At 40.2% G+C, this 22,235-nt stretch overlaps 1 protein-coding gene and 1 long non-coding RNA gene across 3 annotated transcripts in view; one reads left to right on the top strand and one right to left on the bottom strand.

Annotated features, from left to right (window-relative positions):
* Gmds (GDP-mannose 4, 6-dehydratase) overlaps positions 1-22,235 on the top strand; it is a 519,180-nt gene that overhangs the window by 347,978 nt on the left and 148,967 nt on the right. The gene's annotated exons all lie outside the window — the stretch shown is intronic.
* Positions 1,446-20,934, bottom strand: Gm35732. Its single transcript, XR_003950667.1, has 4 exons — positions 19,626-20,934; positions 18,452-18,737; positions 17,954-18,088; positions 1,446-1,629 (listed from the first exon to the last, which is right to left on the bottom strand). It is a non-coding gene; the product is annotated as a predicted gene, 35732 (long non-coding RNA).

The raw sequence follows: 22,235 nt of genomic DNA, 5'->3' as shown, positions 1-22,235 counted from the left end.
ATAACAGGATGTCCTTTGGTGGGGCTTTGCCCTTAGATGCCCAGGCCTGTGACTGCATTCAGATTCATAATTACATCCATTTATTTCATTGCTGTGAAGTGGCTGTGTGTTTACCCCTCCTGAAGAGCTGGTTTTAATGCAACACCCTGAAGAAAATACTGATAGTAAGAGCTGTAGAGTGTTGTGCCATTTGCTTGTGAGTGGTACCTCTTTTGGGCCTCATAGTAGCACTCCTGAGAAAAGTTGCTGTTGTTATCACTTTTGCAGATAAGTAAACTCAGATTTAGAAGCTTTGGGAAAGGGCCAGTATTGTTATAATCTACATTATGAATACAAACCTGGGGTTGCTGGAATTAACAGATGGAGTACCCAGAACCAAAAGATTCATTATTTCTGAGTATCACATTACTTAAACTAGACCCATTTTACTTTGATGATGAAGGCCTTGAAGTTCAGATGGAATGGATTACAAGGATAGCCACTAAATGAGAGGAAAGAAGAAGGTGAAGGCAGCTCCAAGAAGCTGAATCCATGGTAATTCTCCTGGTCTTTTTTCTTTCAGAGCTAACCTGGGAATCTCACCAAAGTGTTAAGTCTTATTTTTAAAAACAAGTGAGTTCTAGAGAACCTTCTTTCTAGAGTCTTCCTCTGGGCTTAATCCTCTTCTCTCTTATACCTTGTCAGTTATCTTCATCTGCTTTTTATAATCTTGGGTCATGGGGTCAGTCAAATACCAAAGCAGTTAAAAGTCTCTGCCACCCGGCCTGAAGACCCAAGTTCTCTCCCCAGAAGGCACACGGTGGGAAGAGATAAGTAAATCCACACGTTGTCCTCTGACTGCTAACTGGGCATGTGCTCTGTGTGCCTGGTGAACGCACGTAACATACACACACATAGCCACAAAAGAAAGAAAGAAAAATGAAAGTGTGGCTTGATAATAATTTTCCTATTGTGTTGATTCAAATGAGAATATATGCTATAGACTCCTGTGTTTGAAAGTTGGTCCACAATTGTTGAAACTGTTTTAGGATCTGGAGGTGAGACCTTATTGGAGAAGGTGTGCCATAGTGGACAGGCTTTGAGGTTTCAAACAATGCACAAAACACAGAGAAGCCTAAGTGGTTCTTAACTAGAAATTTCACCACTACTGACTAGTATTCATGGTGCTGGAAAGTATTCTGCAGGCTGCTGGAGAAAAAACATACTCTTCCATCTTTCATATCACTCAGCTACAAACTCTGCAAGAAACTGATGCAATAATGGCACAAATGTTATAGGAGTAACCATCAACTTTTTAAAATTGGATTTAAGGTCCACTCTGTTAGATAGAACCCACACCTGTTATTGCTAAAGTGATTAAGAACCTGAGACTAGATTTGTCATTGGGCCTATGGGAAAACCTTATGATATTATCCTGCTAAAAAACAGCAACAAAATGACATCTAATGACATATTGCTGTACCCATAGATCAATGCCTTGCCCAGTTCACATCAGAGAAGCTGCTGCTTACAATAGATGAAAATTAACAGAGACTTACAAGTGGACAACAGGCAGTGGGTGAGAGCCTTTGGAGCACGCAGTCTTCAGTGGGATGTCTTCCTCCAATCCCTCTCCTCAAGGCTAGGGATCTATGTGAAAGAAGAAGTGGCAGGAATATAAAGGCAGAGGTCAGTAGACAACTCCAAAGACAGTGTCATCCCAAAACAACGGGACTGATGTACATATGAACTCACAGAGACTATGTAGCATGCACAAAACCTGTACAGGTTCAAGCCAGTTAGCTCCCTGCACTAAGACAGGGAAGTGGACATGGGTTCCCACCTCTAAACAAGAAGCTTTTTGAAGTTGATACTCATTGGCAAAGAAAATGTGTCTTTTCTCCAATGGAGCATCACTGGTTATATCAGCAGTACTCCAGAGCAGGTGTCATGCTGAGGAACAGTGGCCAACACAAAACAACCTCCATGGTGTTTTGTGTATTCTTCTCTTTCATTCATTTTGTTTTGGCATTTTTTTGTCATAATGTCTTTTGCTTGTTTGTTTTTATTTTTATATTTATTGGGGTTTTGTTTGTTTGTTTTTGAGAATGGTGGGGAAAGAACAAAGTTAGGTACATAGGGAACTGGAGAGGCTCTGGGAAGAGTTGGGGAGGGAGAGAAACATAACCAGAATATACTGCATGCCTAAAATGTAATCAGGAAAATAATGAGAGTACAAAAAGACTCAAACCATCCCCAGAATGCTCTGTCTCTGCCTCCTCCTCCTTGAAGATCAAGATGTGAGCTCTCAGCTAGTCTTCAGGCCACCTGCTGCCATGCCTTCAGCATGACATCATAGACTCTAGTCCTCTGGAACTCTAAGTCCAATTATACTCTTTTATAAGTTGCCTTGGTCATGGTGTTTATCAGAGCCATAGGAAAGTGACTAATATGTTGCCTACTTTTAAAACAAAACAAAACAAACAAACAAACAAAAAACAATTTGGCTCAGCAAATAAGGGCACTGCTATCAAGCCTGATGACCCGAGATTAATCCTTGGGACCCGCATAATGGAATTAGAGAACTTAGTCCTGCAAGTTGTCCTCTAATTTCTACAAGCATGCTGTGGCATATGTACAAATACATACATACATACATACATACATACATACATACATACATACATACAATAAAATAAATATATAAATAACTAAGTTTTTGAGATTTCTTATCAAAGTTATCACAGTTTCAGGGCAAAAGCAGATCTTAGTTAACTGGCATAAGTGCTTTAGGGCTGAGACCTTAATGTGCCTCACTTTCTTTTAAAGAACTTCACGCTAAAGCATCGGCTTCATAGCTGCCCACAGCCAGCTCTGTATCTAGGCACTCACATTTATCATCAGGGATTAAGTACATACTAAGTCCAACATTTTAAAGGAAGCCTGTTTTTAGCCATCTGTACATGGAAAGGGTGACATAGTCCTATCTGCCAAATACTGGGTCTCTCTGCCCACTCTCCTCCCTGCTTGCCACCACAGCCCCCCAAAGCTATTTCAGGGGTTGGCAGGAGGGAAGTTGTAGAGATTTCAATTTAAAAGTTAAGTAGTGGCCACTAAAGTATCTCTGATGGCTCATGGAGTATCACCAGCCAGAATACTGTATGTATGACAGAAGTAAATAGGGGTGTTCTAACCTGGTTCTACTTTCTGTCTGACCAAATTCATGTGACTGCTTCCTTAAGAAGCATGCTTTGAAGCAAGCAAAATGCAGGTTTTGTTGCTATTGATGTGTCATAGCCTATAGTTCACATTCAAAGTGTGGGTGTCAACAGAATTGTTGCTTACTCCCCAGGGGCATCAGTTGTCAAAAATAAAAATTAAAAGGGGCTCCTATTGCAAAGAATGTGCTAACAAACAGAACGTTTTAATACCCTCTTCTGTTTGACACTTACAGAGTATTCATTTGGAGGATCCCAAATACATAACACACTCAAAGAAAGGGAGTATGAGATATTTGGAGGCTAGAAGGAGGCGTGTTCTGCTGCTGCTAATAAGAGGTCTCTACACTCCTCACCACATTCCAACTCCAGTATGGCCAGGACCCTCACAGAATCCAGAGGCCCACACAAGACTTCTGTTTTTGCAGACTTGGGTCTTGCATATGAACAAAGAGCAAGAAGATTCTCTTTGTACTTCTTATAAAATATGGATACTTTTATAACTGCCCATGATAGTCGCTTACCATGTAGAAGTGAAATTCTTCCATGGAACATCTACAGTGCCTTTCCCTGAAGATATATGTGTGAGTGTGTGTGTGTGTGTGTGTGTGTGTGTGTGTGTGTGTGTGTTGTGCAATTAGAAATAAAACAGGAAATCAAAATTTAGGCAAGGCTAAGCTCCATCACTATGCAATCACACTTTTTGAAGTTTCTGGAACTACAGAATGAATGCTTGTCTGAAGGTAGTAGAGACAGAGAGGAACCAGAGCTGACATGTGGCAGTATGGTCTTCTTTAGCTACTTTGTTCAGAAGCTGCCTGATTCCAGAAGGACTTATGAATGTGTGAAACCAGGGAATAACTGTGTCATTCCTAACATTAGAACCAGAAAAATAAGTTAGAGACAAAATTGAAACAGAAAACACCAATTGCCGTGCCAGTCATCAAAACATAAGATCCCTGGTCTGTTAGCAAATCTGTCCTGTTACACGCTGAGGCATGATCTTCTGATCATAGAGAAGTCCCCACTGTAGCCTTCCCTGGTATTCTTTGGAGTCAGTGTCCTTTAGAGCATAAACCTGGGAACCAGACTTCCCAAGTACAGAGACTGGCTCTGCATTTCCTAGCTGTGATATGCCAGGTAGGTCTAAGTTGTTTGTGCCTCTGTTTCTCTATTTGTAAAGGGAGATAGTAGTACTTTTCCCCCCCACCACAGGACCACGGTACGGAGTAACACAGTAATGCACAATATGAACTACTGGATATAATAGTGTTTATAATGTTAGTGGCCAGATGAAGAGATGGTGACTGCACTAACTTAACCTGCCACCGTGTTTGTACCAGACAGATCAGGATATCCCTGTGTAAGCAGAGTCAAGCCTACAATCGTGTCTGTAGCCAAAACTCAGGAAAGCATTCTTGAAGCCTTTTCTTCATTGTGAATTACCTGGATTTTTCTTGTGTAGCTGTAAACATTAATCATAATCCTCTGTTGTATATAGACTAGCACTTATCCTTCCTAAATTCTTGCACAATTTGAATAAACACTTCTCATCAGAGGCAAGAAACTTTCTTCTGACATGTTATTAGAGAAAGTTTGAAAAATCCCAATGAGCATATCAAATAAACTACAGTTGGAGGGAACAGATCTGAGGAAATGGGAAGGGGAAAGGGAAACCGGGCTCTCCGCTTCCAAGTTTTCTGGTTCTAAAACAAAGGCGGCTTTTGGATGGAAAAATGCACTGAATTAATATTATACATTAGCTATTTTAATTGAAGTAAGATGGCAATCAATTAATTATTATGTCACCGTGGAGCAAATATATGCAGGAATTTAATATTCCACAATTGAAATAAATTTGAGGGTTGTGATTTGAGGGGCAACTTTCCAAGAATGCATCAAATGTGAAACCCTAAAATAGCTTGATTGCTAAGAGTATTTATAGAAGAGGTGGGGTGCATCTCAGTGATTGACTACTTGCTCAACAGGCATGCCTGGTCTGATCTCCATTCCACCCCAAAATGAAAGAAAGAAAGGGGGCATTCATAAAATCCCAGATGCAAGTGTCCCTTTTTATTTAAATACTCTATGTCACTTCAGTTTGTATGGTATTGCTGTTCCAGGGTTTGTCTCAATGAAGTGGTTTTAGGGAACATTTTAGCCTGAGAACTCCTCAGTGGCATAGCTTTAAGTGTGACCAAGCACAATATTGGGAATATGTTGTTTTAACTGTGAAAGTTTGTGTGATATTATCAAGAAACAGAACAGAACACACTCTGTGGGTACAGCTTGGAAAAGAGAGTGGTTAGTGCTTTTCTTCTGATAGAATTTGCGCTTGTGTGAAAAGAATATACTTTTCTGACTGCCTGCTTACTTGGAGTTTTTTGTTGTTGATGTTGTTTGTTTGCTTTCTTTGTGTTGTTTTTTAATGTGAGACATAGTCATGGCAGACCTGAAGTCTCAGAACTCTGCGAGATCTACCTGCCTATGCCTCCTAAGTAGTAGAATGAAAGGTATGGACACCTGTGTCCTGCTGGCGCCCTTTCCTTTCTTTAGAAGAATGTAGTATCATTCTTTTTTTCCATTAAGAACTAAACTATTCACACATGAACCCACAAAGCCCTTTCCATCCATTCACCTTCCATCTTTTGGAAGCTCCTCATTTTTCTAGACCCAGGTATCTTGCCTTTAGCTAAATAACAATACCAGTTCATTTGGGATACCCAACTGTCTTTTTTTTTTTTTTTTTTTTTTTTTTTTTACATTTTTAAGGCATGAACATTTGAGAGAAGCTCTGAAAGATGAGCTGTGCTGAGAGTGTGTATGGATTCAGGAACACTACAGAAAATAAATCTAAAATTCCAGGTGGCCATAAAATTGTAGAATATGGAGGAAATTGATAGTAACTATACAGTTTTAAAGTGAGAAGCATCTCTCTGCACAAAAGACAACCCAAATATTTTCTGGGATGACTCAAGGGCATAGGGGTGTCCTGGAGTTGATGCTATTCACTTTTCACAGATTAGGTTTCTCAAGTTCATAGATATCTTAAGGTCTTAAGTCAGATTTTTATCTCATGAATTAATGTCAAGGAAGTATTTATACTTTCCTATTCTGGTTCACATTTACTTAAATGGGAACTTACGACTTTACCTGAATTTAGCCAGAACTCAATATAGATTCAGGCTTACCCATGTCTGTGTCCCTTGAATTGTCTCATGTTTCCTAAAACCATCTTGAAGTAGATAAATATATCATTTAATAGAGATTTATTAGACTAATATAGATCATGAGATACCTGATAATTTCTAGAAAATTTCCCACAGTGCTCTCAAGAGGCCTCAGGAAGTCATGAGGCTGTACCCATGAAAGGCATAATAAAAGGCCTAAAGACTAAAGATGTGGGCTGGTGAGATGGCTCAGTGGGTAAGAGCACCCGACTGCTCTTCCAAAGGTCCGGAGTTCAAATCCCAGCAACCACATGGTGGCTCACAACCATCCGTAACGAGATCTGACGCCCTCTTCTGGTGTGTCTGAAGACAGCTACAGTGTACTTACATATAATAAATAAATAAATCTTTAAAAAAAAAAAAAAAAAAAGACTAAAGATGTGAGAGCTACAGAAAATGTTGAGGACAAAAGCATCTAATAAGAATTTCTTGAGAGATCTGAGCATGTTGATGCATACCTGAAGACCCTGAACTTAGGTAGAGGCCGGAGAGTAAGGAATTGAGGGTCTTCTTTGCTACATAAAGGAGGTCAAGGCCAGCCTGGGCTATATGAGAGCATGACAACAATAATAAATAAAAGGGATACCCTGGATAAAGATATCTGCTAGGCAAGTCTTGTGTTTAATCTGCAAACCCCACATAAACAGTAAAGATAAGAAAAACAAAAAGAGGGGGATTTCTGGTTTTTATTAAGGCTTAGTACTGTTGGCTTTGTGGTATGTACATGGAATGTTTTAGTTAGGTTAAACTTTTATTTTAAAACAAATATAACTAGACTATGATAGCATATACTATATTATTATTAAGTGAACTGCAATTCTAAACTCCGTTAATATAATGTAATGACATAGGCAGCAGTAAAAGAAAAAAGTTCAACCTTCACCTTCACTAAAACACTAAGATGTACATTTTATTCTAGGAATAATTATTTCATAAAAAGGAAGAAGTACACTAACTGCTCATTACTGCTGTAATTAATTACCATAAACTTAATGATTTGAAATAACGTTGTTGTGAATTAGGTTGTATTTCTCTCCCAGACTCACGTAGTAAAGATCTAACTCCCAGACAAACTTCTTCTGGAAATGGGGCCTGTAGGAGATCAGTATATTTAAATAAGTTCATGAAGATGAAGCCTTCATAATGAAATTAATGGCTTTGCCAAAGCCTTTAGAGATATTCAAAGACATACCATATGAGGACATAAAGAAGAGTCACTACCAAAAAAGAGGGGTTTTACTGGAAATCCACTGTGCTAGCTAGCAATGTGATCTTGGAATGTTAGCCTGTGAAACAGTGAAAAACTACTTTTTGCATACCTTCTACAGAGCCAAGCAATATAACCTATTTTGTTTGGGCAACACAGGCAGACTAAGAGAAACACTGAGCTAGAAATACGGCCCAGTAGTAGAATACATGCCTACCACATTATGTTCAGGGTTTGATCCCTAGCATCACCAGAATCAGTACCCATCCTTACACACAGACAAACTGGTCAGCTTGCCATTGAGATTGGTGTGAAAGCTTACACCAAGTTCTGAAGCAGTGCTGAAGTTTCCTTGTCTTTTCCAGCATCCTTCATGGTACATCCTTCACCCTCTGCTCCAGTAATCACTTCGCCTTTTCTGCCCCAGTGATCCTCCCAACTTCCTTACAGCTCTGGGAGATAGCAGGCCTTCTGAGAAAAGGTTCATCTCTCCTACTCAAAACCTTTCCTGACTTGGACAATGGCCTTTAGCCATGTGAAATAGCATTCTCTTTAGTTTGAGACTAAAGTGCAGAGCAGTTGAAGGGGGTGGTATTCATCCTGCCTCAAGAGGTGAAAGGGGAGCAGCAGTAGGACCTCTGCTTGGACTGTTGTGCATAGATGAAAATTCACTTAAAACCACACTATGCTATAAATTCCATGCTATCTGTGAATATACCCCAAAACTCAGATTTAATCTTAGCTATAACTAGTATTGAAATTTTAAGTACTTTGTTTTGGTAACTTCATAGAAAATATGGCTGATAAAATTGTCTCTTTTCAAACAGGTAGACAGTCAAATGGTGATAAAAAATTTAGGTGCTATATCCAAACAACTAAGTGTGAGCACAAGCTCTAGCATTGGTCTGCATTGGTTTGCATGGGTTCCTCCACCTCTATAAATCCCTCTCTGCTAATTTGTAAAACATAATTTAAGAGTTCCTATAATGCTGAGTTTTTTCAGTCCATGCCCAAAACACCCACATGCTGGAAGCTTCCTTGAAAATGACAAAATTCTGTCTCAAAAAAGGAAGAATTACTGTTGTTGTTCTTGTTGACATCATCATCATCATTTGGCCTCTTCCCTAGTTTCTAGGAGGGAGAGTAAGTAAGCATTCTGACAAGGGTAGATGGAGAGTGTGGGTCAGAACTGAGCCTCTGCCCCCAGGTCAGTGTTTCCTCCTCCTCTGTACTAACTGTCACTGACCCATAAGTATCTGCATTTCAATCCTCCATAATGTTCTGCTTTCAAAACCATGGAGCCACCAAGACCGTAAGTAAAGGGGGCTATAAGCTTGGTTACCACAAGAAAGACATTTCTAGTAACATTCTCTTTCCTCTACTCAATCAGTTGGAACAGTTTTGGGTTTTATTTATTTCTGTTATAGGTCTAAATTCTCTCTTTGGTATCTAGGAATGTATCTTTGGACTCCCATCCCCCAATTAAGAATGTTCAGTGTCTAGGGTTTGTTCTTCCATTTTCATACATCTGTAGCTAGAGACTTTACATGTTAATTGTTGTTCAAAAAAAAGCAGGCAACTTAAAGCCAGATGACTATTCTAAAGCCTGTTTTTCCCCCTTATTTTAAGAGAACTTCCCATTTATGCAGCCAGGTCAGAGTAGCAATGAGAAGGGGCCTCTCATGCTCCAGGATGGACTTATCGCATGGTTAGCAGCTGGGATTTACATGGAGGCTCATTAAATAAAACAGCAGTGGTGGCTCCCTCCTGCTGAGTCCCCATGGAGGTACAGTACCTGAGCTCTCACAAGCCTCACTGCTCTTTGCTACTTTGTTTTATGCCTTTCCCATTTTTCTGTCTGTTCTTGACATTTTCTGACCTCACAGTACTTTTATTATTATTTTTATTGCTACTATAACAATGATAATTTAAGGGTCTGATTTATATGATGGCAACTTGGCCAGGGGAGACTAAGGCATGCCCCCAAAAATGCAGTAAATGTTCAAGTCTATTAGCCTTTTGTTTTTATTAAGTGGGAAACTTCCATTTTGTTTTGCCCAAGTGAGTGTAGAGTCATGAGTAACTGCAGGATTGTATTTGCTAGTGGATCCGTCACTGTGAGTGAGTAGTGGAGTGAGGGGGACTGCAGGTGGCCTACCCCTTGATTAGATCTCTTTTTCTGGAGACTCAATAGTCATTCTTGCCTTATTAGTTTACAGTAAAATTATTTTTAGATTATTAAAAATAATAGATGCACAAATTATTGACATAGTGTCCTGATTGTAATAATTCCACAGTGTAATGTCTCATTTGGAATGTCAGTCCTGCTGTCACAATAGAACCAGAAAACAGGGTTTGTGAGTGCCATTTTGACCTCCTGCTGATCTCAGTCCATAGGAAGCTCAAACCTAGGCAATACCTGGGTATAGAACACTTGTCCAGAGGTAAAGGTCAGAGTTGAGGTTGATCATCCCAATAGGTGGCTCATGAGCCTGGGATGCTAAGGTCCTACTGCCCAGGAAACTTTGCCAGTGTGACCCCCTAGCATGGGCATGTAATTGGGCAAGCCATTCCCAGAGATGAAGCCCTGTTCTTACCCTAGCCTTTTGGCCCAGATTTCTCAGAGGTATTGGCCCACAGTGGACTTGCCCTCCTGCAATCTGTCTACACTATGCTTGTTGACCTCCTGATGTGGTGAACATTGCCACTTTCATTCTTCCAGATAGCAGTATCTGACTTTATAATGACTGTGACTTTAACATTGGTAAACTAAGGTGAACTTTAGTTTTACTACATTGTTGAACATTTTGGTTTTCTACTAAAATACCATCATTCTGTGAAGGATGTATGGCTTTCAGGCCTCCTGTCTTGGGATGGAAATGGTTTGTTTCATCACACTTCCAGCTCACAATCCATCATTGAAAGAGTCAGGGTAGGAACTCAAGTAGGAACATCAGCAGGAACTATGGAGGAAAGGTACTTCCAGGCTTACCCCTGAACCACATTCTGCTACCTTTCATAATTAAAGCATAGGTTCACCTGCCTAGGGATGAGATGGCTCATAGTGGTCTGGGCCCTCCAATATCAATTAACAATCAAGAAAATACCCCAAAACGTGCTCTCAGAACAGTTTGACATGCTTTCAGGACAGTCTGAAATGCTCACAGGACAGTCTTGTTGGAAGCAGATCTTCAGTTGAGGGTCAGTCTTCCCAGATGTGTCAAGTGATAACAAGAGTAGCTATTATGGGCTCTACTTTCTAAGACCTATGTTCCTTTGTTGTGTTTCCTCAGAAGTATTTTCTGGTGCATATTTAGAACAGAATGCTATTGGTCACTTTTAGTCTTTATTCTCTCTCTTATTTCCTGTTCATTGACTGGAAATGGAAGTCTCTGAGACCCTAGGGATATGAAAAGTCACAGGTTGAAAGGAGCCTGGCCTCTGACTCTGCACACTCTTTAAGTATCTATGGCTTGGTAGTTGCTGCTCTTGCAGAGAACTTGGGTTTGGTTCCTGGCACCCACATGGTTGCTTACAGTCATCTGTAACTCCAACCTGAACTAAGATCAAAAATGGAGAATCCATTGTGAGATTGCCTTCCAGCTCCATTTCTGTAACTATAGCCCCCTATGACTGTTGAACATTGAAATAAGGTCAGTCTGACACAGTCCGATGACATGTAAAATACACATTGGATTGGACTGCAAAGACAACCAAAAATATCTTACAATTACATGAATTACAAATTGAAATGAAAATATTTTAGACATATTAGTTTAAATAACATTGAACTCATCTCACCCACTTCTTTCTTTTCTTTTTTTACAGAAATGTCACTAACACTAATGTCACATATATAGGATCTCTATTAGACAGTGCAATGTTAAAGAAGAGATTTTAGGGTTTCTCTGTTCTAGCAAAATATAATCTGAGCAAATAAATTGGTTCATTGTTGTATGATCTCACTGACCAGTTCTTCTAGATCATGGTTTCTTATGCTTTTCTAAATGTGATCTCTTCTTGCCCAAGGAACATACTTATGGTCCCTGTTATATAGGAATATAAAATAAGTACACAAATCAGATATTGATATTAATTCATATAGAAATTAATTTTAAAATGGTTTCTTGGTATACATATACTTTTACTATATATTAAAGTTCAAATTTGCATAATACTGACACAGATGTGAGATATATTTTACATAAAGAATTAAATCTTGAATCTGGCCTTGGTGGCACATGAGTTTTATCCTAGTGCTCAGCAGAGACAGGTGGATCTGTGAGTTCAAGGCCAGCCTGGTCTACAAAGTACATACAGGACAACCACAATCTACAATTTCAGAATTACACAGAGAAACCCTGTCTTGAAAAACAAAACAACAACAACAACAAGAACAAGAAGTAAATTTTGGCTAAATATTTGACACTGTAGGACCCAGTATCGTCCATGCTCTTCAGAGTTGATTAGTATTCTGATTTTATAATGATCAGGACTATAATGAAAGTACTACTTCCTATAAAGCCATATTATTAAATGTCAGAAATATATTTGAGAGTGTTTCAGAAGTTACTTGAAATTTTGTCATAATCCCAAGCCAAACTTATGGAACAACTTTTTATAAAAGTCAAATCAGTAAGTTAAACATTCTAACAGTACAGACTAAAGGTGTGCTGACTTCAGACTTTAATCTGAAGAATGAGAGTAAGAGAATAATACAGACCTTTGATTTTCGTGAAGCGTTTCTATAAAGAGTACAAATCTGAGCTGAGCCATCCCAGGAAGTGCTCATTGGCACTGAGTGGCATGATGGCGTGCAGAGTGCCAACTGCTCCGGAGGAGCTGCATAACGCATCCCCAGTGAGCATCGCCAGAGACACCTGGGATTCACTGCACATTTGATTCTTGGGTTAATTTGATATTGCTTGTTGGGTGTTCAGAAATTTTCTGATATTGCTTAAAACTTTCTGACCTCCACATTCATCACACAACTGCTCATGGAGTCACGGTCTACAATTTTAAAAGCTGCTCTATAACAATACCAAGACATTGTCTTAAAAATCCACTTTTCCAGGATAAGTTGTTGTCTATAGTGTATCTTAGCATAGCTTTCTTGTGCTGTTGTTCAGGAAGAAAACTGTACATGGTGGATAGCATAATGGTATCCACTCATATGTAACTTATGACTCATCTGATAAAAGTATTTTCTCTTACTACTTGTCAGCATTTTTCTTAGCTCACTAAGTCTAGTTCTGGGTTTCTTTCTTTTTAATTTCATGCTCAAGATTTATTAAGAGTACAAATAAAAACATCAGTCAATCTTATTTTTCAATTATAAACCATCTGGATTTGTTATAGCCAAGCAAGGAGCTTCATGAATTATATCCTTAATCCTTCTTGTCTAATATAGCTCCCTGCTAGGAAACAAAGGGCGATGTTTTAGGACTTAAGAGATGCCACTGCAACTTTTATCTAGCATATTCCCATTGAAACTGCAAAGTCATCCTTTGTGCCTTTCTTTTTCTTTTTAAGAGAGAAATTATTGATAAAATACAGAGTATTTTCATACCAAACATACTATGGAAACCTTTTCTCTCTTACTGCTTTTTGAATAGTAATGTTCTTCTACTGCCTTGCCACCCTGAGTGCCCAATCTCTTCTGCATAGCAATGTTCAAAGAGGATTTCACTTTAAAGTGGTGTTGGTTCATTGCCGACATCTGCAAAGGTGTATTTGTAGCAAGTCAAAGAATAAAATCAGTCAGTGTTATATATAGTGCAAGATCGCCCAGCTGCCCCATGTCTGTCTTAGTCAAGATCTCATCAAAAAGAGGCCTGAGCCTAATTCCATTTTATTCTGTGTTCTCTAGAATAAGTGACAGAGGGTACCAGTCACAGGATAGAGCCTTATATCCAAGAGTTTCTCTTCAGCAGTCTACCTCCTGAGAAGCCTCTCATATTTTAATTTTTTAAGCTTTCTCTTTGGAGTCAGTGTCCTGTATTTGATCCCTAGAACCTCCAAAACCAAAAAAGGAAAGAAAAAAAGAAGAAAAATCTGCCTTTTAGTACAATAGATTTATCTTGTAGTTGTTTGGATTTTGGATTTTGATCTTGTTTCTTGTTGTTTGTTTGGGGTTTTTGTTTGTTGTTTTGGCTTTTTGTTTTTCTTAATTTTGGGTTGTTTTTTTTTTTTTTTTTTTTGTCTGTTTGTTTTTTGAGAAGGGTGGGGGTGGGGTGGGTCCAGGTAGCTCCGGCTATCCTGGAACTCACTCTATGGAATAAACTAGCCTCAAACTCAAGAGATCCACCTGCTAAAGCCTCCCAAGTGCTGGGATTAAAGGTTTCTAAATCCTTAACCTATCTCACAAATCACCAAAGAGCCTGTGGCCTTTTAAGATATGAATCTGAGCTCATTGGTAGGTTGAAGTAAATTGCATTGTCAGATAGCCAATACCCAATATTTTCAAATTGTCTCTAGTTTGCTCTCTATAAGTTGCCTACTTTAAAAAAAAAAAAAGACTTGTTTTTAATCTTATGTATATGAATTTTTGCCTGCATGTGTGTTTGTGCACCGTTTGCAAGCCTGTTGCCCATGGAAGCCAGAAAAGGGCCTGGAATATCCTGGAGCTGGAATTACAGATGTTTATGGGCTGCCATATGCCTACTGAGAATCATGGTCAGTTTTTTATGTAAAACAGCTCTTTCGAAGGAATAGGGCTAGTGAGTAAATGCAATATGCATTTTATTATTTTATTCAGATTTTATAGTATAGGAAATAAGAGCACCATCCCCTCCTTTGGCATCTTTGACTTCCAGATTTAGTGTTCATCTGGTATTCATTGAGTTGAGCATCAGGGAGACAAAGCATTTAATCATCCTCGGGGAATGTTCGGTCTCTGGGGTAGACCTAGGTGTGTAGACAACCAAAACATCAGCATTTCCAGCCCCATGCACACTCAGGAGAAAGACCTCACACAGAAAAGACAAGTCCTCTTGTAAGCTGTTTAGAATTCAGCTTCCCACACATTTCCGTTTTGTTCTTTCTGACAGACATAATACTCCCTATCACAGGCTTGCACTAAAGACAGTGAAATACCTTGTGTGTGGGGATCCACCAGACACACTGTGGGAATTTAGTAAAAAGTGTTCCATAAGTATTCATTTTATTATGACCTAAGTTGTCGTCTCACCCTTTTTTATCCCTTCCTAATAACTTCTAATATTTGCTTTTGCCAAGATTTAGACTGAGCAAGGGCTAACACTCAGACATGGAACCTTGAAGCGTTTCTGTCCAAAGTCTCCTGGTGAAGACCTTTCATCCCGCTGTGGGTGATGCAAAAATTGTGTTTGATGTGGTCCCATTTACTCTAAATGTGGATTTTTATTGGTCCTAGCCAATAAAAACCTAAATTTAGAATAATTGTTAGGACCAATAAAAGTCAGGAACTTAAAAGAAACTATTAGGAGATTAAGGTTCTGGGGCTTTTGGTGGCCTCTGATGAAATAGTAAATAAGTTTGCTGTAAAGGAAAAAAGTAATGTTCTCAAAGTTTGAGTTTTACTACGAGCTAGGGAAAATGTTTCTCAATATTCACCTAGGTTAGGTGTGGAGCCTTCGGAGCTTTATTTTCTTATCTTGCTTTAAAATTAAATAAGTCTTTGGGCTAAACTGGAGTTGAGGAAGTTAATGAGAGAATCAGGTCAAATCCTGTGTGTGGACTAAAGAGACTGAGTTCTCTCCCGACCCTTGAAGTTTCAATAGAATTCCATTGAATTAATTTTACTCATAATAAAATCCATGGTGTTTCAAGGCTGCCTCAAGACTCAGATCCTCCTGATCCAAGCACAACAGCCTGTTGCTGTGCAGTCTGTTGAACTTGGCAGCTAAGCTCAGGGCCTGGGATTCCTGTTTGAAGTTAGCCTATTACACCGTGGTCATCAGTATTTCAGGACAGATGGGATTCTCTGAGAATCAACTTTGGAGGGGGTAAGTTAGCTTGAAAGGACTGTGCCCCTCTTAAATTATTATTCCTACAACCTAAAATTATAAAAAAAAAAAAAAAAAAAAAAGCCCCAGGACCATTAAGAATATTTGAATCTGGTGACTCATCTTCCAGTACTAAGTTGAAAGGAAAGGAAGTTCTACCCAGCAGGGTTCATTCCTGAGGAGGGTCACAGCAGGATGTTATTCCCTGACAATTCAGTAGGCTGAAATCCTTGTGAAAGAGCCACCAAGTGATTTACATGAGGGGACCAGGGGACATTATCCTAGGATGAAAGTTGGCCTGAAACAGTAGAGGAAGCCTGTCCTAGAGTTGGCCTCTAGCCCCAGCACCAGACCCACTGGGCAGTACCTCTAGGGAATAGGTGGGAGGAAGGACCGACAAAAGCAACCCATAGTACAGAACAGGGCAGCTCTTCCAGGGCCTCAGTCTAGAGAGAACAAACAAGTAGGAAGGGCTATCTGCAGCAACCGAGCCCACACTGAGCTTTGTCACTTGACCCAGAATCTGAATCAGCACAAGCCACCAAAGGAAGGACTTGAAAGTAGAGTGCCAGGCAGGGCCACAGGATCCACTGTGGGAGACCCAACCATAATCCCAAGCCCAAGCAGGAACCCACTTGCTTGTCATTGGTTAGCTCTTTGCTTGTTTGGTTTTTGTTTGTTTGGTTTTTGTTTGTTTGGTTTTTTTGGCTTTGTTTTGTTTTGAGACAGAGTGTCTACATACACTTAGCTGTCCTAGAACTCACTCTATAGACCAGGCTGGCCTCAAACACAAAAATCTACCTGCCTCTGCCTCCAGAGTACTGGATTTAAAGGCCTGCGCCACAATACCTAGGCAGAAAGCTTTTCCCAGCAGTAGATTTTTGTGTTCCCTCTCAGATTCTTGCCTCTTGCCAGCCTGTGATTTCCCTCTGTGACAGTGTTTGTCAACAGGAGGATTTTACAAAGCTGAGCAGTGCTCTTCTACCTGCAATTCACTTTCCACAAAATGTTCCAGTTACAATGTAAAGTGTAAGATGGACCTGGTTCTACATGGTTTGTTGGTTTTGTTGTTTTGTTTTGTTTTGCTTTTTGCTTGTTTGTTTTGATTTGATTTGATTTGAAGTTGGATTTCTTGTGAAACTCATATATGACAAACAAAACACAGGGGTAAATTGGACATCTAAAGGTGCAGAGCCCCTTTAACCTCTTTCTGACTGTACATGTAAAAGATGTCTCAGGTTTATTCAGGGTCTAAAATTAAATGATATTTCACCTGAGCAAATGCTAATGCATTGTGACATGACAAGCCCTTCTCTGGTCTATCGTCCTATCAATACCTGAACTACTGTCAGGCATACATACAACAAGCAGCTGGTGGAAATGATGAACTGGTCCATACTGGTACCAACATATATGTGGGGGAAGGGGAAGGCAGGAGCGGACTTCTGGTCTTGTCAGGCTGATAACAGGGAGGCTCTCCATACTAAAACTCTTCAGTTCTTAGGAGCATGGAGGAAATAGTTTCCCACTGACAGTCAAAGCTCCTGGGTGTGGTGAATAAACCAAATATTACTGGCAATCCCCAGGCAGAAGAGGACTTCTCTGGCTCTCCCACTCACAAGCCAGTAGGGATATCTCCCAGAAACCTTAGCACTACCTCTGCCTCTCAGGCGTGTTCATGGTCTCAGGAGCTATTGTTGCTATTTATTGAGTGCATTCTGTATTTCCCACCATGTTTAACAGTGTAACTTAATTGTAATAATAATCTGGGGCACTGTTTCCCCCTTTTTACTGGTGAGGAGACCAGCACACAAAGAAGTAAGAAATTTGCCAAAATTTAAATGTGTCCAAAGGATTAGAAATCATTATGTAGAAAACAGAGCTTTATATGCTTGTATTCACAGATGAAGTTTCAAAAAATAATCATCTTTCTTCCATGCCAGCAATAGGCCAACAACGGGGGAGTATATTAAACATATTGTTTTTAAACATTTGTCCCCTATCCCTACCGCTCCCAAAGATATGCTTCTTTCTTGGGATGGAGAGATGGCTTGCTGTAAAAGAGCTGTTCTTCCAACACACCTGAGTTCAATTCACAGCACCCACATAGTGGCTAACAGCCATCCATAACTGCAGTTCTTGGGAACCTAACATCTTCCGACCTCCAGCCTCCAAGAGCACCAGAAACACAAATATGCAGATATACATTCAAGCAAAACCCCCATATATAGAGAATAAAATAAATAAATGATTATCTCTGTGTATGTGCACATGCATGCACTTCTTTCTCTATGGCCCCTGGCCTACAGAAATTGTTGAGGGTTCTGTACTCACATACGAAAGTGAAAATTGGAGTTACTCCGCACAGGATGAACTTTAAGAAGCCGTGAGAACTCTGAGATAGGGTAATTTTTCCAGCAACTCTGATACCCAGCTGATGTGTCTGTTGATGTTCCAGGTCTGACTCCTCTGTAGTTTCAAGCAATGAAAATAAGAGAGTAAATTTAATTAAATCTGTGGCCCTTTACAAATTAAAGAAGAAATTTAATTTGACTAGTGTTTTCATTATATGTCTCTTAGAGAAAGATTTGTGAATTTGCTCAGTCCCTCCATAAATACTGTTCATCTGGGGGCAGACAGCAAAAGAGCATTTTCTGGGAATTTCCTGTCAGAGACATTTCTTTTTACACAGATGTGTGTATGAGATGAGAGTGTCAGCGAAAGTCAGATATATCATCACTCCCTGGGAAACTGCAGACTTGGTCAAGACCTAAGTCTTAATTTCTAGAAACTTCTCAAGTCACTCACAGTCCCAGTTAACCAAAAAGTTACCTTTATCTGTGGTCAGTTTAGAAGAAGAGCTAGAAAAAGAGGCTCAGCTGAATCCAAGGCTTTTTTAACTCCCCAAGAGAGAACTCTCGTCTGAAGGACGTCATCTGGAAGCCATGAGGACAATTGCAACTCCATAAGCAGGCTGATTGTCCTTAATCAGCATTCAGTGTCGACAGGATTGGTTAAAAGGCTTAGGTCTCCAGGCCTCAGAGAAAACTTCTAGGGCTTAGACACTTGCATCTGACGTTTTCCCAGCAAAGAACATGTTGGGTTCTAAATAGAAAACCTGTGGAAATAGAAAACCTGTTAGAAAGGTTGCCCTGCAACCAGGTTGTAGGGTAGAGAGCAGGGACCACCTCTGCTCTCATTTGGAAACAGATTCTAAGATCCCGTGAGCACCTCTCCTCACTCTCCCACCTCACCAGGCCAGGGGGGCAGTGCCAGGTCTCTGAGGTGACTGGCAGGCTTTTGAAGGGCCAGGCTGTCAATAAGAAACCAGAACTGGGAGGGCAACAGAGGTACTGAGGTTGGAAAAACATTTGTGACTTTCTTTCTGCTGTGAGAAGGAAAAAAAGAAAAAGAAAGAAAGACAGAAAAGAAAACTCAAATAGCAGAGTTCTAGTGTGGAAGTGGTAGAGCCTAGGCTCACAATGGTCTGGGCTGCCTAGGTCAGCAGGCTTTTTCCTGGCTGTCAAGAAGGAAAAGTTCCCTTCAGTGACAGACAAAACTAATGGATTTGGGGCAAGTCTAGGCCTTCAGAGGTTATAGTGAAAATTAATGGAGGGCCACATTAACTAATGTTACTCTAATCCTGCAGTTTGGGGCATTGGGCTGAATTTCTGTTTTACTGCATGTTTTACAAACTAACCTGCTTTAGATCTTGGCCTACTCCAGGCTGGAGTGAGCTCTAGGTCAGGAAGCCTGCCCCCTCTTGCATTCCACAGTTGCTCAGCCACCCTGTGTGTGCTGCCTGCTGGTTCACTCCACAGCCATCTCCCCCTGAACCTTTCACATCAGCTCATTTATCTTTCAGGTGTTATAATCATTGACTTCAATCAGTATTCCATTATCCTAAACAGGCAATTACCCACATTGTCACTTTTGCATTTGCTCTTTTGACCCAGGGGTCACAGGGGCCCTAGTGTAACAGAATCCTGCAAAATTATTCCCTTACCTGTCATATAAATAGTCATCCCAGCAAAATGAGACCCAAGGGGGCTTTTCAGGAGGTGTTGAGAAGGCCAGTCTAACTCGATCCTTTATCCCACTCTTTAAGGAATGCAGCGCTGTTTTGGCACTCTATCAAAATAAAACAAAGTTCCATTTTTCAGCTTCTTTTTTTAATGCATGCACCTCTGTGCTTACAAATGCTTCTTTGTGGTCCTCTTTATTGAAATTTCCATTCAGCTCTTCCATCTGTTAGCCATGTTTACCTCTATTTCTAGGGAAAGAATTCAACATTTCACCTTTATTTGGGGTGTAAGGTCATAAAACTGTCTGGATTATTTCAGCTATATTTATGCCAAGCTTAATATTGCTTCTTTAACAGGGTTAGCACTTTTAATTCCCAGGTTCGTTATTCCCAGTGTGCAGGCTGAAGCGAACAGATTGCAGCTTATAACAGGGAAGGCATGTTAGGCCCTCTTGTTATCCCTCCAACATCCTTCAAAGAAGAATGTCCCACAAATGTGACCTTAGCCCAGAGAACACTGAGTTAAACTTAAGTTCTGTCCACTTCCTGTGGCTGCTGCTGAGTGTACTTGGTTGCCCTTCAGGAGGAACGGCATGCTGTACATCATTCTTCGTTTCCTAGAAATATCAATGCCCCCATTTCCTACAACTTTCCGTGTCTCTGATTTGATACCTGAGTCGAGAAACCTCTGAGCTTGGTGGTGGGAGCACCACTGAAGTAGAAGTACTCAGACAGAGCGGTGTGCACTTACTTGAATTTCTCAAAATAAAGCCCTCGGCTTTCAAAAATGAAATGGAAGTGCACCAGGAAGGAATGCAGAAATGTTATAAGATAAAAGCATGACCAGCTCTCCTTGTAGAATTTTCCTCATTAAAAACCAAAAAATCCACACCTTCCCTGTGACAGCATGTGCTCTAAGGAAGTAACATGTGCTAATGGAGTGCCATGGGTAGGAGTCAAACCCCTAGGTTGGATAGAAGCTGCCCTGTGATATTAGCACAGCAGTGCATCTGGCCTCTGCTTCTCCTGCATCGCAGAGGAACAGTACTGTCTTCAGTAGTAGTGTGGGCACTTGGATGTTTGGGCAAGATGCATGATACCTGACACCTGATTGGCATCCATCCAGCAGTAGACTCATACCTCATTTCTTAAGCCATTCCTTTTCATACTGGTGGCTGTGTGAAACCTTGTCACCTGTCACCCATCACTAGAGGAGTGACCTCTTATGGATCAATACTATCACCTATGACCCATCACTAGAATGCCATTCTCTTGTATACCAATAATATGACCCATGACCCATCAATAATGTACCATCCTCTTATATACGAATAATTTCTGCTGTTGCTGAGCTTGGAACCATGTCTTCCAGGACTTGGAGGGAAGCATGTTAATCTTCAGCCACCTACCTATCCCAGGGCTTCCTGGGTTCACAGCCTTTTTTGTCTGGAGGACTTGTTAAGATCCAGGGAGATGAGCATAAAGCACTCCTTTGTTGCCTAACTCAGTGAAGGTGAGCATGTACAAGGTCCTGAGCTTGAGATGCTAGTGTTTGACACTTGGGTGGCAACAGTACTGCACTCCAAACCAACATTGTAAGATTCTATAGATTTTGTGAGCAGTGTCATGATAGCAGAAGTGCTTTGGGTTAAATTGCAATTCTTTGTATTTTACTGTAATTTATTTAAAGAAAAACAGCAGCTGCATCATACTTTCCAACCTTACAAGAAATAAAGGTCAGGAAATTATTTATTGCTCTCCCAGAATGTGTTAAGACAGGTCTGTGTCCTGTGTCCCTAGAAAGTGGTCAGTTCCAGGCTTTCAGTGGTCATAGTTTTCAGTGTAGCAAGGAATAAAGGACCATAGTCCAGCCTGTCTACATTAGTCCAGGGTGGTAGCTATGGAGATGCTCAGCAAGCACAGAAAGGCAGGTGAAAAAATAGGCAGTGTAACACCCAGAAGACATACCTTAAAACCCACACACCTTCCAGGTATGCATTGGTCTTTTACACAGTATTAGAGAACTAATTTTTAATAGAACATTTAGAGAAGTTATAAGAAAAAAATAACCATCCCTTGGGAACGACATCTACTGCTCATTCCTTTTTTAAAATCAGAGGATGATTTCTTCATCCTGGAGATCTACCCCAGGACCTTGTATACCATGCAAGCACTAGATTACCAACCCCTTGGCTCTTCCCTGGAGCCAGTGTTATTCATTCACTTATTTGTTTAGTGTGTATGTTTGTAAGTGCCTGTATATACACACAGGCTTCAATAATGTTTAGGCTCTGCTAGGTATAAGACCAGGGAAGCTGAACATGTCTAGTATAGATGTTAGTCTTACAGACAAATCAGTTTGTATACTTGAGATACTTTTCTAGCAAGTAGCAGAATTGTCATATTATAAATCACATACTCATAATTTTCAACAGAGTAAAAGGAAAATTCCCTTTTCTCTGATGCAAGCAAGCATCTATTTTTTGATAGTCACCATTCACTGTAAAGGTGATGCTTGTAAGAGGGTTAGCATGGACACTGCCCTAGTCCTGGCCTTTCCTCTGCCTCCAAAGACTATGCTGATAAACATGA

The sequence above is a fragment of the Mus musculus genome, chromosome 13 (genome assembly GCF_000001635.26).
Source record: "Mus musculus strain C57BL/6J chromosome 13, GRCm38.p6 C57BL/6J".
Classification (NCBI taxonomy): domain Eukaryota; kingdom Metazoa; phylum Chordata; class Mammalia; order Rodentia; family Muridae; genus Mus; species Mus musculus.
The sequence above is the reverse complement of the archived record's forward strand: the minus strand, read 5'-3'. Positions and strand labels throughout refer to the sequence as shown.